This window comes from Danaus plexippus, chromosome 5 (genome assembly GCF_018135715.1).
Source record: "Danaus plexippus chromosome 5, MEX_DaPlex, whole genome shotgun sequence".
In the NCBI taxonomy this organism is placed as follows: domain Eukaryota; kingdom Metazoa; phylum Arthropoda; class Insecta; order Lepidoptera; family Nymphalidae; genus Danaus; species Danaus plexippus.
This window is the reverse complement of record NC_083539.1, coordinates 5,580,044-5,593,329: the sequence shown is the minus strand read 5'-3', so window position 1 is coordinate 5,593,329 and position 13,286 is coordinate 5,580,044. Positions and strand designations below refer to the sequence as shown.

At 28.3% G+C, this 13,286-nt stretch overlaps 1 long non-coding RNA gene across 1 annotated transcript in view; it reads left to right on the top strand.

Moving 5' to 3' along the window:
• The first annotated feature begins 260 nt into the window (after window positions 1–260).
• Window positions 261–13,286, top strand: part of LOC133320213 (uncharacterized) — a 38,382-nt gene continuing 25,356 nt past the window's right edge. Inside the window, exon 1 of the long non-coding RNA XR_009753652.1 lies at window positions 261–344. This is a non-coding gene — a long non-coding RNA (uncharacterized LOC133320213). The remainder of the gene's footprint in view (window positions 345–13,286) is intronic.

Below are 13,286 nucleotides of genomic sequence, written 5' to 3'. Positions count from 1 at the left end.
ATCTCAATGAGTAACCTTAGTTAAGGTGCTGTGCAAAACTTTCTTTGAATTCCAATGGCATTTATTTGTATAACAGTGAGAAACATATTAATTGTTTGATAATTTTCGACACCTGTTAAGTTTCACGAGTGCCGTAGAACAGTTGGGCGGGAAAGTGAAGAACGAAGCGAATGGGCGGGTGCTGCAGTCTCGCTTGCACGATTGCACCACCCCCTGTATAGTGCATTGCAATTGCAGTTCGCGTTGTCGAGCCGTGATAACAACTCGCTCCGCTGCATCGTTCCGTTTTTCTATGCGTTACGGGACCTGTAACAAACTACCAGGATAACAGGAGCAGTGAAGAGGTAAGTCACCCTTACATGTCTATTTTCTGCTCAACTCGCACTTTAACATTTTCCTTATATCCGTCCCCCTCGGTTGGTGTAGTTAAAGCGGTTTTCCCTTTTATCGTCGGAATGTAGGAAAGCGGGTTTTGGTGTCCAAACTCTCTCTTTCAACTTGTAACCTCTTTATATGATTGCTTAGGATTTTAAAGTGTCCATCGTGAATACTTTAATATTTTTTAAAACATCTTAATCTTGCACCTCACAGTTTAATGATTTGATTTGAAACCTTATTTTACAAGCCGTAATTTTAGTTACGTTTTATTTAACCCAATCATTTATATATTTACTATATTGAATTAAAATATATATGGGCTATGATTAATAAAAGTTGTAAATTGTTGAATAGGAAATATTAAATATAAAAAAAAAATTAGAAAAACATACAATTTAGTCGGCTCTATAAAAAAGTATGTCAAAAAATATTTTTTTACTTAATAATAATTGTGATAGTCATAATAAATAATTGGTTTAATATATAACAAATTTTCAAATAGAACGTAAAATAACTTCGCCGCCATATCTCCGAGTCAATGCCAAATAGTACCAGGCTGTCATAAGCGGGGAAGAGGACTCGTTACATCTAGCGACCGCCGGCACCCCTACGCTCTCACCCTTCCGAGCGCACTTCGAAAAATCAGTTTTTCTCCTATTCGTAGATACATTAAAATTAAACGTCATTCCAACAGCGGTTAACACTTAATTCGAACCGAGCATAATGTTATTGCTTTGCAATTTAATTCATTATATCTGTGATATTGTTCTGATCGCTCAGGTGATAATGACGAAGCTTTTAATAAAATTGATACGTATTGACGTCCGCTTCAACTATATTTATTTCACTTATTTTGAAAAGATTATTATTTTTAAAATTGTTTTGTTTATACATTCCGGCAATATCCTGATAAATAATTTAGTAAAAACAACACCTAAATATTACATATATAAGATAACACAAAAAAGTTGATATAATTTAGCTTGTTTATGAAATTTGGGTCGCACTCAATTCAAGTGCATAAACCATAGATTCGCTGTTTCTAAACTTCCAGAGACAAACTTTAATAATTAACTAAAAGTTTTGATTGGCGGCAATATTTTATTTGTAAAAATAACCAAATAAGGGATTAAAATATTATCTGTTAAATTCAAATATGGTTTATATAAAACTTCAATCAGTCTAAATTAATGTTTGTTATAAAATTTTATTATTTTTTTATGAATTATTTAAAATTATTATTTATTATACGTAACCTTTTAAATATTTCTAGTGTTAATGATATTTTTAGGTAGATACATATCTTCTTTATAAAAACAAAAAAATCTATAATATACTATAAAAAAACTTAAATAATAATTAAAAAAATATATACAAAAATTATAATTAATATACAAAAATACTTCTTTACAGGGATAATATTCTTTTGTAAAGCAATCTGTGTAAGAGTTGTTTACAATGTCATTAAAATCCCGTATTCGATATGTTACAATTATTTTAAAAATAAATGATATCTCGAATAATTATCTCGGAGTAAAATTAAGTACTTCATATCTAACAAGGAGTTGACATAATTATTTATAATATATAACTCACATAAGATATTACAGCGTAATCTTTTGAATGAACTTGTGAAATTTATGCATTTTTTTTATGGAAACCTAAATAAAAAGAATACATACATACATAATAATGAATCCGATTTGATTTGAATAATGCAATCAACAACTGATCAAATCAACAATAGCAACTAGTACGAGTACAATCATTATTATTTGTGATGTTAGTTCGTTAATGAAAAAATATTTTGTTAATATATACTGTGGTGGGAAAAGGGAGTCATTATGGCCGCTCTTTAAAAGCCTTTACGACGTTTTCATGTAAAAGTTCAGTAACACTGTGTAGGGACAGAATTTAAATACGTTTTGCATTGCTACCAACTTTCTTGTTTTTCAAATAACCTTTTTATTCTAAATATATTCTATGTTTATTAATTTATTTACCATATGTTATATCCGATATAAAATATGAGTTCACTTAAAATAACGATCATTAGTATATAGGAAAATTTTGTAAAAGTTACATTTTCAAATGTATCAAATAAAAATGTTTTAATATAAAAGAATAATATCGTTTCATTAATAATAATGAAAGATATGGTTTCAATTCTGCGTTGAGTTATTCGAATTTTAACAATTTTAAAGGATGTGCTTTTAAAAGAAAATCGACAAGAGATACTACAAGCGCCTATTCATTTCGTTCAAATTTAAAAAATTGAAGGTAAATTCTATTTTAGTAGGTACACTGACGTCGTTACTACAGCTGATAATTAGAGGTTAAATAAAAAAGTTAGCAAAAGATGAAATTTTCTGGAGCATTTGTTATCTACACAATTAAGTAACCCATTTTCACGTTTACAACATCTCGAACAAGATGTCTATTTAGAATTATTAGAGCTTTTTTAATCTGTTTTAAGGACGGCATTGAATTAATCAAAAGAGTTATAGAATGATTTTACTAACCTATAATATAAGGAAGGATAATTTAAAATAAATAATTAAAAATACGGATTTCAAAAAATACTTATTGTAAAAATATAAAATGTTTTAAAATTAAATTTTTATAAAAAGTTGTATAGAATACATTTTGTATCAAACAAATTTTTTACAAAGTAAATAGTAGGTATGATAATTAAAAGAAATGTAAATGAAAGTCCTTTAACCTTTTATTCCTCTACAGCAAATTAAAAATAATGGTTTTCAAAGGAACAAGAGCCTACAGTAGAAATAATAACTCTGTTCTTATAATAGCTGGACATTAACTGAGGAATTATTAGGTGGTAGAGTACAAAAAACTGTGTACACACCGTCACGGCACCAAATATTGTTTAGTACTTATGAAGTTCGACAATGGACAGAAATAAACTTAGATGGAAATAGCGCCTGTGTGTAATCGGCTTTATGTGCTTCTCACCTCTCGTTTCATAAAAGTTAACATAAAATACATTTGACAGATTATATTTGTTAAAAATATTCTAATTGCTGTAAACCGCAACCGCTGTGAATGCATTGACGTGAATACTTAAGTCTATAGTAATATTGGGAGCTTAAAATAAACTATATCTACTTTCAATAAAATTGGAATCAAATTTTATAATGTATCAGACAGGGTAACAAAGGATTGTTTCCGCATAATTACATTAAACATTAACATTCGAATAAACTGAAAATGAATTCATCGCAATTATAAAACATTATGGTTTTCAATGCGTTTCTGATGAAAGGTTCGCAGTGTTTATACCAGGCTGGCGTGGTACCAGGGAAACAAGAATGTAAGGGAGTGGACGGCCGTGAACTTACACGCGCCGGCTATACATAAAATAGAGATGCGCATACTTACATTGACAAGGCTAAAGTTTACCCGAGCCAGCTATGTAGGCGTGCACAGGCAAGGGTTTAAAGGAAAATGCTTTAATTTTCTGTAATTTTTTTTCTGAAATTGATAATGTATTTAAGACTAAACTACTTTTGAACTGAAAGCTTTTACGATAACAGTTTAATGTACTCTTTCTTATATATAACTGTTGATGGATTAGAAGGCAGAATGCACATTAATTGATTGTATTTCATTAATTAAGTAAATAAAGTTGATAAATAGAGGGCTTTCATTACATTAATATATTAAAGAATTAAAGGTTTTTTTTTATGTCGATTACAAAATTCCGTTCATATAAACGAGTTGACACATCTCTTCAGCCTGCTTCACTTTTTATTTTGATGCAAGAGATTTGTAATTAAAATTTTGTATGTTTTACGTTGGCAATATTTATTAAGGAATATTTTTTTTTAATTTCAAAACGTCATCATGTCTCGAATCGTGGTCTTGATTTTTTTTTAATCATCGTTGACTGTTTGAAAATAGAAGATACGAATCAGGGGAAAAAAATCATTTGTAAAGATCTTATAATTATTAAATTTTGAGTATTCTATGAAAAATAAAAGTAATGTAAAAGTATTCCATGAAATATAAATTCGCATGTAAAAGTTCATATATAAATTTCAAGTTATTAAAAAAAATCGTAATGGTTTATAATTATTAATTATAAGTGTCAAACGGAATCCCCAATCATACTTATCAACATTTTCATTCAAAAATCTTTATAATTACATATTTCGTGCAGTAAAATTTATAGTTTCCATCACCATGTACTATGAATTTTGCGAGTAATTGTTCGTTCGGGATACGTATGAATAGAGTCATTGATTTCATCTCCACATAGAATAATAGTCGAACCATTTGAGAGTGATTCTTTTTATAGCACTTAATGATCATTAAAACTTCCCGGATGAATGTAAGTTGTAAAACAATGGTCACCAATTGCAACACTAGAAAAGACTAATTCATGACAGTAAATTCCGTATGTAGCAAATGTTGAACAAATATCACAGCCTTATATATGATTTCACTCATAAATATTTGCATGACATGTATTTTTTAATATTTTAATAATTTAATTAATAAATACTTATTATTGACTTTTGTATTACCGAAGAAATTTCAGAAATCAAATGAGATACGATTTCCGAAAACGTATCAATGTGATGATTTTTTTTTATTAAGGAGCTGTTCACTATTTTCGAGTCACATGTCAAATATTTTACCAAATATTTTGTTAAAAAAATACACAGGTTTGAACTGAAAAAGTTTTGATTTAGGTAACATAATTTTTTATTCCTAACCTCTCCTATATATGAAAAAGTTTTGCAAAATCAATTAATTAAAATTTTGTTGCAGTCACACAGCTCTTATAAAAATTGTTTAGTGCTTTGATTCGTATCCTATCCTTTATCAATATATTTCAACTGTTATGATATTGTAAACTGAAAAAACTAGATTTGTCACGTTGAATTTCGTTTCACATAAGATAAAATAGAATTTTGATTTTGCGATCAGTACCTTTCCTTATCTAGTAAAGATCTAACGTATCTTAGGAAATTATGTTTTCTTATACTTATAAATTCCTTTATATCTAGGCAAATGTTTCATTACAATGTTTAAGGCTAACGAAAATTTGTTCAACAAACTAATTTAATTTTACATTAATTATATTAGAAACAGAATAGTGTTATTGATATATGATATAAAATTATTCTCATATGAAAAAAGTGTAAATTTCCTAACAGACAAATTGGTCAATGGCTAGTTAGATTTTTATTTTATCTTGATTTCAATGGATATAAGTTGTATATTAACAGTTTTCTTAAAATTTTATTTTATTGAAAGGTTTAGATTCTTTCGAAATGGTTACCATCAAAAATTATAACGATGATAAGGCTATGATGATAATTATGATGATGATGATGATGATGATGGTGGTGGTGGTGATGGTGATGATGATGATGATGATGATATTTAATATGATATATATTACCACATTACATTTATATTAATATACAATGAACTAAGTGATATTCTTACGACTCTTTTACAAGATATTGGCAAATACGTATTACATTTTTATCGAATTGTCTCTAAATCTTTTTATTACCCTATGGCCTATCCCTTATTTAATCTTTATAAACCACATATAAATTGTTACGATTGTCAAAAAAACAAAATTATAAATCCCTCCCCACACTAGCAGTATAACCTTAAAAAAAATGTATGTCTGAATAATTTAAAGACACAAGAAATTATTTATGAAAATATTAAATAACAAAGCACAAAAATAATTTTAATTTAAAAGTTGGCTAAATTCGCTATTAAAAGTTCAAATAGTAATAAATTGCGTAGACTTCACAGTGGATGCTTTCAAGACGGAAGTGAATTCCCGAACAACAACTCATTTTTGTTTTTTGTGTGTATAATAATTTATGGCATATTCTTTTAACAATTGCACTGTAGAAATGTAGAACATATACTTAAATTCGCTCTGATGACACATTTCTCGAAATATGAATTGTCTTAATTATTAATCGGTGAGTATAATAAAAGTTTGTTAAAAGCTTGAGGGATCAAAACCTTTTTATTAACAAAAACATTGTTTCGGGTAACTATTTCTTCTAAATAGTATTGTTAAACCAATCAAATCATGTCAAACGGCCGTTTCGACATTCAAGTAGAAGCCCTTATTGAATAAAATATTTTGGCTCCAAAAATAAATATTACGAGCAAACCTCTATGATTTTTCTGCTGTGATTTTATTTTTCTTTTTTCAAAGTATAACAAAAATTAAAAAGTATAAACGTTTTTTAAGGAGGAAATATTTAGAAATAAATATGACAGTTCTGTGATGGTACATATTAGATCAATTGCTTATTATTTTTTCCAAAAATATAATATTCTAAAAAACATATCCAACGTTTTGTAAAAAAAGCTCACGTATCAATATAAGTACTGGTAGTTTGTTTTTCAAATGGTATTCAAGTATTCAAAAAATTGTGAATAACGCCTGAAATATAATTACGTTTACATACATAATTAAGTTGAATAGTTCATTATAATGAAATTCCTAACTCATGTTATAACTTAGTAAAACTATAATATCTTATAGTGTGGGATAGTGTGACCATGGTTTGTTAGTATTTTCACGCATACTTCCCACAGAGTGCCTAAACTTTCCCGGCATCTTCATACTTGAACAATCGTGGCCATAACAGTATTACGGGTGTTAAACAACTTACCTTAATTGTTCGAATACCAATTCTTGATCATATGAAAATTATCAAGTATAGATGTACCTATAATTATAGGGGATACTGCTAGCATGTATGTGAATAACTATATTTAAACTCCTATTGTTAATGAATTTGCAGTTTAAAAGGTATAATTATATCATTTAAAAAAAATATTTAGGCCCAATTGGTCCATGAAACAATTTAGAAACAAATACTTGACGTATTTCAATGAAAAGCTTATGTATAGAAAAAGCATTATATGTGACTATTAAAGGGAGTTCCAAAAATATATGCAGTGATAAGTATGTAGCCCTATAAGTTTTTTGGCGAAAATTATCTCAGATTTTCTTGTTTTATCACGACATGGTATTTTAAAATTTATACGAAAATTTTATCTTTTGAATGTGATTATATTTTTGAATCGTTCAGAAACCAAAAACTGTTTAGAGAAGTATAATCAAACAAAAACGTAAGTTAATTTCTACACCAAGTAAAGTAAGATAAGGACCTATATTAGTTTCGATACTCCATTTCTTGTGTTACTGTATTTTGTTTAGACATTTTTAAATGCTTTTACTTTTAGTATACTTTATAATTTTTCGGTGAAGAAAGTCGTTAGTTATTATTATTAGTTAGTATGTATGAACATATAATTTTTTTATCTTCATTCGAGTAATATGTGGATTTCTAATAAAACTTAGGGATGAGGGTGACAGAAGCTACACATAACTATAGCTATATTCCTTGAGCCTTTTTAGTTAGCTTTCGAGGGTTTTTTTTTAATTTTGTTACCATTTTATTTGTTTTCTTCGATTTTATGGTTTCTGTTAAGTCGTTGATATATTTGTTCTTCAGATAGAATTGTATAAGTTCATGGTAAATTCACTACACAGTATAAAACAAAGTGGTTTTCTTTGTCTCTATATCCCTATGTATGCTTAAATCTTTAAGAATACGCATCGGATTTTGATGTGTTTTTTTTTAATACAATGAGTGATTAAAGGTTTATATTAATAATAATATCCATTAAACAGTGGAAATATACTGTTATTTTTGAGGTTTCTAATATGATATCGTAAATAATTAAAAATTTTTCGCTTATATTGCAAGCGCAGGCTAAACCCTACGAGATTGATCAAAATAATGTACTAAGTATTATACATATTTGAAAGATCTACAGAAAACTCCGTGATATCTCACAAGAACATTTTTTTTTCATTTACCTTTTTACGACAAATAATGGCCAATTTTCTAAGCGATTCTAACCAATGCACCATTGATCCTTATCCATTTAAATACCTTAAATACATTGTTGATTTAATATAGATCTATATGGCTCTTTACTTTACGATTTAAACTTTATACCCTTGCAAACCCAAGCGGGCCACTATTATTGTATATAGAACGTTCATAGTTTTTCTGTGGTGTATTTAATATCAGTATTGCGAGGCGTGTCGCTAGTTTCTACATAACTTACAATAATTCATCTTGTACTATAAATTTAAAATAATATTTTTTTCAAAATAAATAATAAATCAGTGAAGAAATTTATAGCGTGGGTTGTAATTTAATAACTTAGTATGATATATTAATTGATTAATGTATTTAAGTCAGATAATTTTTTCCTAAAACATTTCTATTCACATAACATTCATAGATAAATTTCTGACACTTTAAAAATCACCAAGATCAAATATAATAGAAAACTTACAATTTTTACAATGAACGGAAAAACTTTAATTTATTTGTTATTAAGATTTACAACAGTCTAGTAAATAAATTATAATGAAAAACCAGGATAACTTATTACACCAATCCCGAGTATTGATATTTAAAACTTCAATTTAATAAACGTATCAAAAGGAAAGCAATAAACACAGAAGAAGATACTATTCTACCCTAATCTGCTACGAGTTTTTATTTTTGAATGTTAGGCACGCTAGGATGATCTTACAGTAATTACAAAAAAGTATGCTGTTATATCGAAAGCTATACCAAAAGATGCAATACAGAAAAAAAAACGTTCAATCGTAAAGGTTTGTTTGCTTATAATTAAGTTATAATTAAATTAAAATGTATTCAATAAATATCAAATAAATATAATTCCAAAGCCAATCCCGACCAAAAACAATGACTTTTGTGATGAAATAGAGACAAAAAGAATGCTTAATACAAGTTGTTTTCTCTGAACTTTGACGCTTGTGTCAATAAGGCCGTTACATTGATAGCTGTTTATAAAGTCCAAGAAGATGGCAAAAGAGGAAAAAGTAGGTCTTCATTCTATCAAGTCTTTGTAAGCTCTTTGTAATGTTTCATCGAACAAACGTCCCTGGAACTGGCAATGGAATTTTTATTTGCTGAAGTTATAATATTATATGTTAAAATTATTTCGTGTGTTCAAACCAACTGTATTTTAAAACTTATAACAGTTTACTGTACTCGTTTTGTTAGTACCAAATCGATGGATAGCTTACAATCGGTTGTTTATCAAGATTCATATCTCGATAATAATTATGCCATACATTGGAATCAATCGGGCCTGTCAATAGCGAAAATTCAATTACATCACTGAAAAATATCTAAATGAAATTCATATCCATTCGTTTTAACTGAAAATATGTTGAAAGCGTAGAGATTTTGTCTCTACAAATTTGAAGGGGAATTGTTAATCAAGTGGTTTCAGGTCAACTTGCTGTTCTCTAGTTTAGGCCTTAATTTATCTTTATATGTGTATATATGTAACATAATTTCGTATGAAAAGAATAATTGTGTTAGAAAAAGGTCGAAAGAAATAAAATTTTATAATTATTTATATTTGAAAATGTATTTTTGAAGTGATGTGGTTTAATTTAATAACTGTTAAAAAGTTACAATACTATTTGTTAAGAGTTTTCAGTGCAAAAAATGTATTATATGAATAATTTTCAATAAACTTTTCTGAAAATCAACTCAAATAAAATACGGCCATGATGAATGAAGGTTTACGATTTCGTCCTTCATTGGCTTTACATAAAGCTTATCGATTATTAAAATTAAGCCGCTTAACGGACTCAACAATAGATAAATACTTAGGGAATAATATTATTTTTCTTTCCTCCCTCATAAATGAATTTAAGTAAAAGGAAAATATAATTAAATAACCAATACCTCCTGCTACTATGTGGTGTTTGTATCATTTCAGCAACCCCACAATAACGTCTTCAGTAAACATGTTTGTTATCACCTTTGCCACGTAGGGATTTGTAATTTTCTGCCACATTGTTAGAAGTAATTATATTTCATATCGAAATCCTTAAATTTCTTCGTTAGAAGTGCTGATGAAATTATATTTAAACTAAAAAGAAAATAACCTTTGTTTCATATATATATCTTTAAGTACATAGCCTTTTTTATTGGGTTATGAAATATAAAATATTAAAGCAACTACTATTTTTTAATCGCCACTATAATTAGTGGCGATTATTTTATTAATATAACACTATGGTAACGGGATACCAATTAATATAATCAGTCTGATCCTCTGATCTCACTATCTTCATTTAAACCAAGGTCTTAGTTAAACTTTGTCAATCAATAAATAACATTATATTAAATGATTGTAATATTTCTTATATTTTAAAGGAGTGTGTTCAGAACAATATTATTTCTATCATTAATTCACACTTTTCATAAATAATCTTATTATTTCGTTCGTAAAGATATTATAAGTTTGTAACACTTAATTCACAAACCATTTTAACTTATCACTTTAATTTAAATTCTTTATTAATATTTTTATGTTTTCTAGTAAATATCATTACACAATACTTCAAAAGTGACTGATGACAAAAATATTATAATTATATTGAAATTACGGTTCAATTTGTTATATAGGAAAGTTTAGAGTTGTTTGAAATTATGTTAGAGCAAAAATATTGACTTAGTAAACTATTTAATATTTTAATTGCAACTATATTTAACTATTTATGTTGCTATCATAATTTAAAATATTAATTGACGTTTTTAAAAGAAACTCAACAGATGTTAAGTTCGATACTTAATAGCTTGACGTGTTAATAACATAGAGGGTGGCAAAAAGGTGGCAGTTTCATAAAAAACTTTTTCCTTCAGTACATTGAAAAAGTATATTAATATTTCCAATTAGTTTTGATGACCGTGTTATTTGATTTTTATTTTTATCATAGCCTAAAATATTATTTTATAACATCTTACATCTCCAACGTCTTTTAAATTTTTAAGCTTTTCACTTGTGAAAACGTTTTAATTTATAACACATGGACAGGGTTTTGTAAGGTTAAAAGTTAGTGAGTAATTACACAAGTCTAAATTTCATGAAGTATTTAACTTAAAAGCGAAAATATACTGTTACTATGTTAGAATTACAAACATATTTTAAAATGTTTTAGAAAAAATATTAATAACGAATAAAGAAAATGAGAACCAGACAGCGAGTGGCATATTTGTTTGGTACAAAAGTAAAAGCAGTTAGTTAGTGCAGTTTACATTAACATTGGGCTTGTTAACTGTAACTTGTTAATTTTGTTCGTCGCGCTGTTTGTCACAATACAAAATTGATACAGTGACATTGCGTAACTAGTACATTTTCTGGGTTAAAGCAGATAAAAAATATGCTATAACAAATTGACTATACGACTAGTTGAATTGTATTACATCTTTTTCTCTCTTTATAAATACCAACTAGAGATATCTATTCCGAGAATCGAAATGAATTTATTTGTAGGGTATCGGGCAAGTGCATACAATGTATGTCAATATTTTCTATACACTTGGAAATGTTTATTAAACTATATATGTACGTGGCTTTTACTGTAAACTGTCGATGAAGTGTGTACATACATATGGTAGGTACATATATATGTATTTATTAAACTACAACCTTGATTTTAATAACAAAATTTTTTTAGTTACAAACAAGTTCAAGGACAACATTGTTTTCAAACACCGATTCCACGTGGAACTAATAAATTTCGTAGAAACCTGATACAATTTCATCGTAGCTTCTGAAAATTCACTTTATCAATATATTGAGTGACAGACGTGTTAATTTGATCCTCGACTGTTATAATTTAAACCCTAAGTCTAAATATAGAATTTAACGAGTTATCCCAACCGGTAAATAGACAACTTTTATAAAATAGCAAAGGATATCATTGTAACTGTGTAAGTCTCAACGAAATCTCTGGAAAGAATGCATAAGTAAAGTTACGAGCGAGCCAAAAGGAGTTTTCAAATCCAATTACTCATTAAGCTTCACGTTTCGTTCAGTCAACTTACATAAAACCGGAAAAGCAGCTGGGAAGTCGTTAACTGCTCTTTAGCTTTAAAAAGAAGTCGAGACCTTCACTCAGGTGTTTTCATTTCATTTGAAATCAGAACGAGCCTGTTCGAACAATCATACGCCGTTGTAAAGGTCTCCCGAGTTCGAATAAAAAAATATTCATTCTGATAAACCATGTTTTATTTGACCTCATTTCTCTAACACAAATAAAATGGAGCTGTTACTATTATTTACTTCATATTAATCTGTTTTAGTATTATTAAATATATAATATTAACAACTCGCGACGCTTGTAAAGACATGCTAAGTATCGACCTATTTCATCTTTTCCGTCCAAATGCGTTTTCCAGTCTACCACGTCTGTAATTGTGTACAATATGGACAGACACGCACACATCTACTGCCCTGCTTGTGTGTGGGTAAGCCACGTGTAACCGCCGCCTCGAAGCTCTTGCAACTACTGCTCTCCTAGTACCGGTCTCTCGGCGCTGTAAGCGATCTTGTTTGCGTAAACTTCGAAGCGGATAATTCGTCTCATAAGTAACTAGAGTGTATGAGAAACATGTAACTAAATTATTTTTAATGTACGTAGTATTTTACTCATATATACATTTCATTTAACAATTTCATGCTAATAATTTCTGAAAGATTTCTTTTTGTCTATGACCAGTTCTCTAAGTGAAACGCAATTCCATCAGAATATCTAATATAAAAGCTACACAATATTATAAATATTACAACGCTTTGTAAACTACATGTGCGATACGCATCATTACTTTACATAAAAGAAATTTACAAGTGAACCGTGCTATATCTCGTATCTCGTACAACACACACCATGTCTGTGTGTGTTGTCGTGCCTGTGTGTGTTCACTTATATAGCATTTATATGTGTTTGTGAATGTAAGTAAGCGGACTAAAAACCCAGCCTC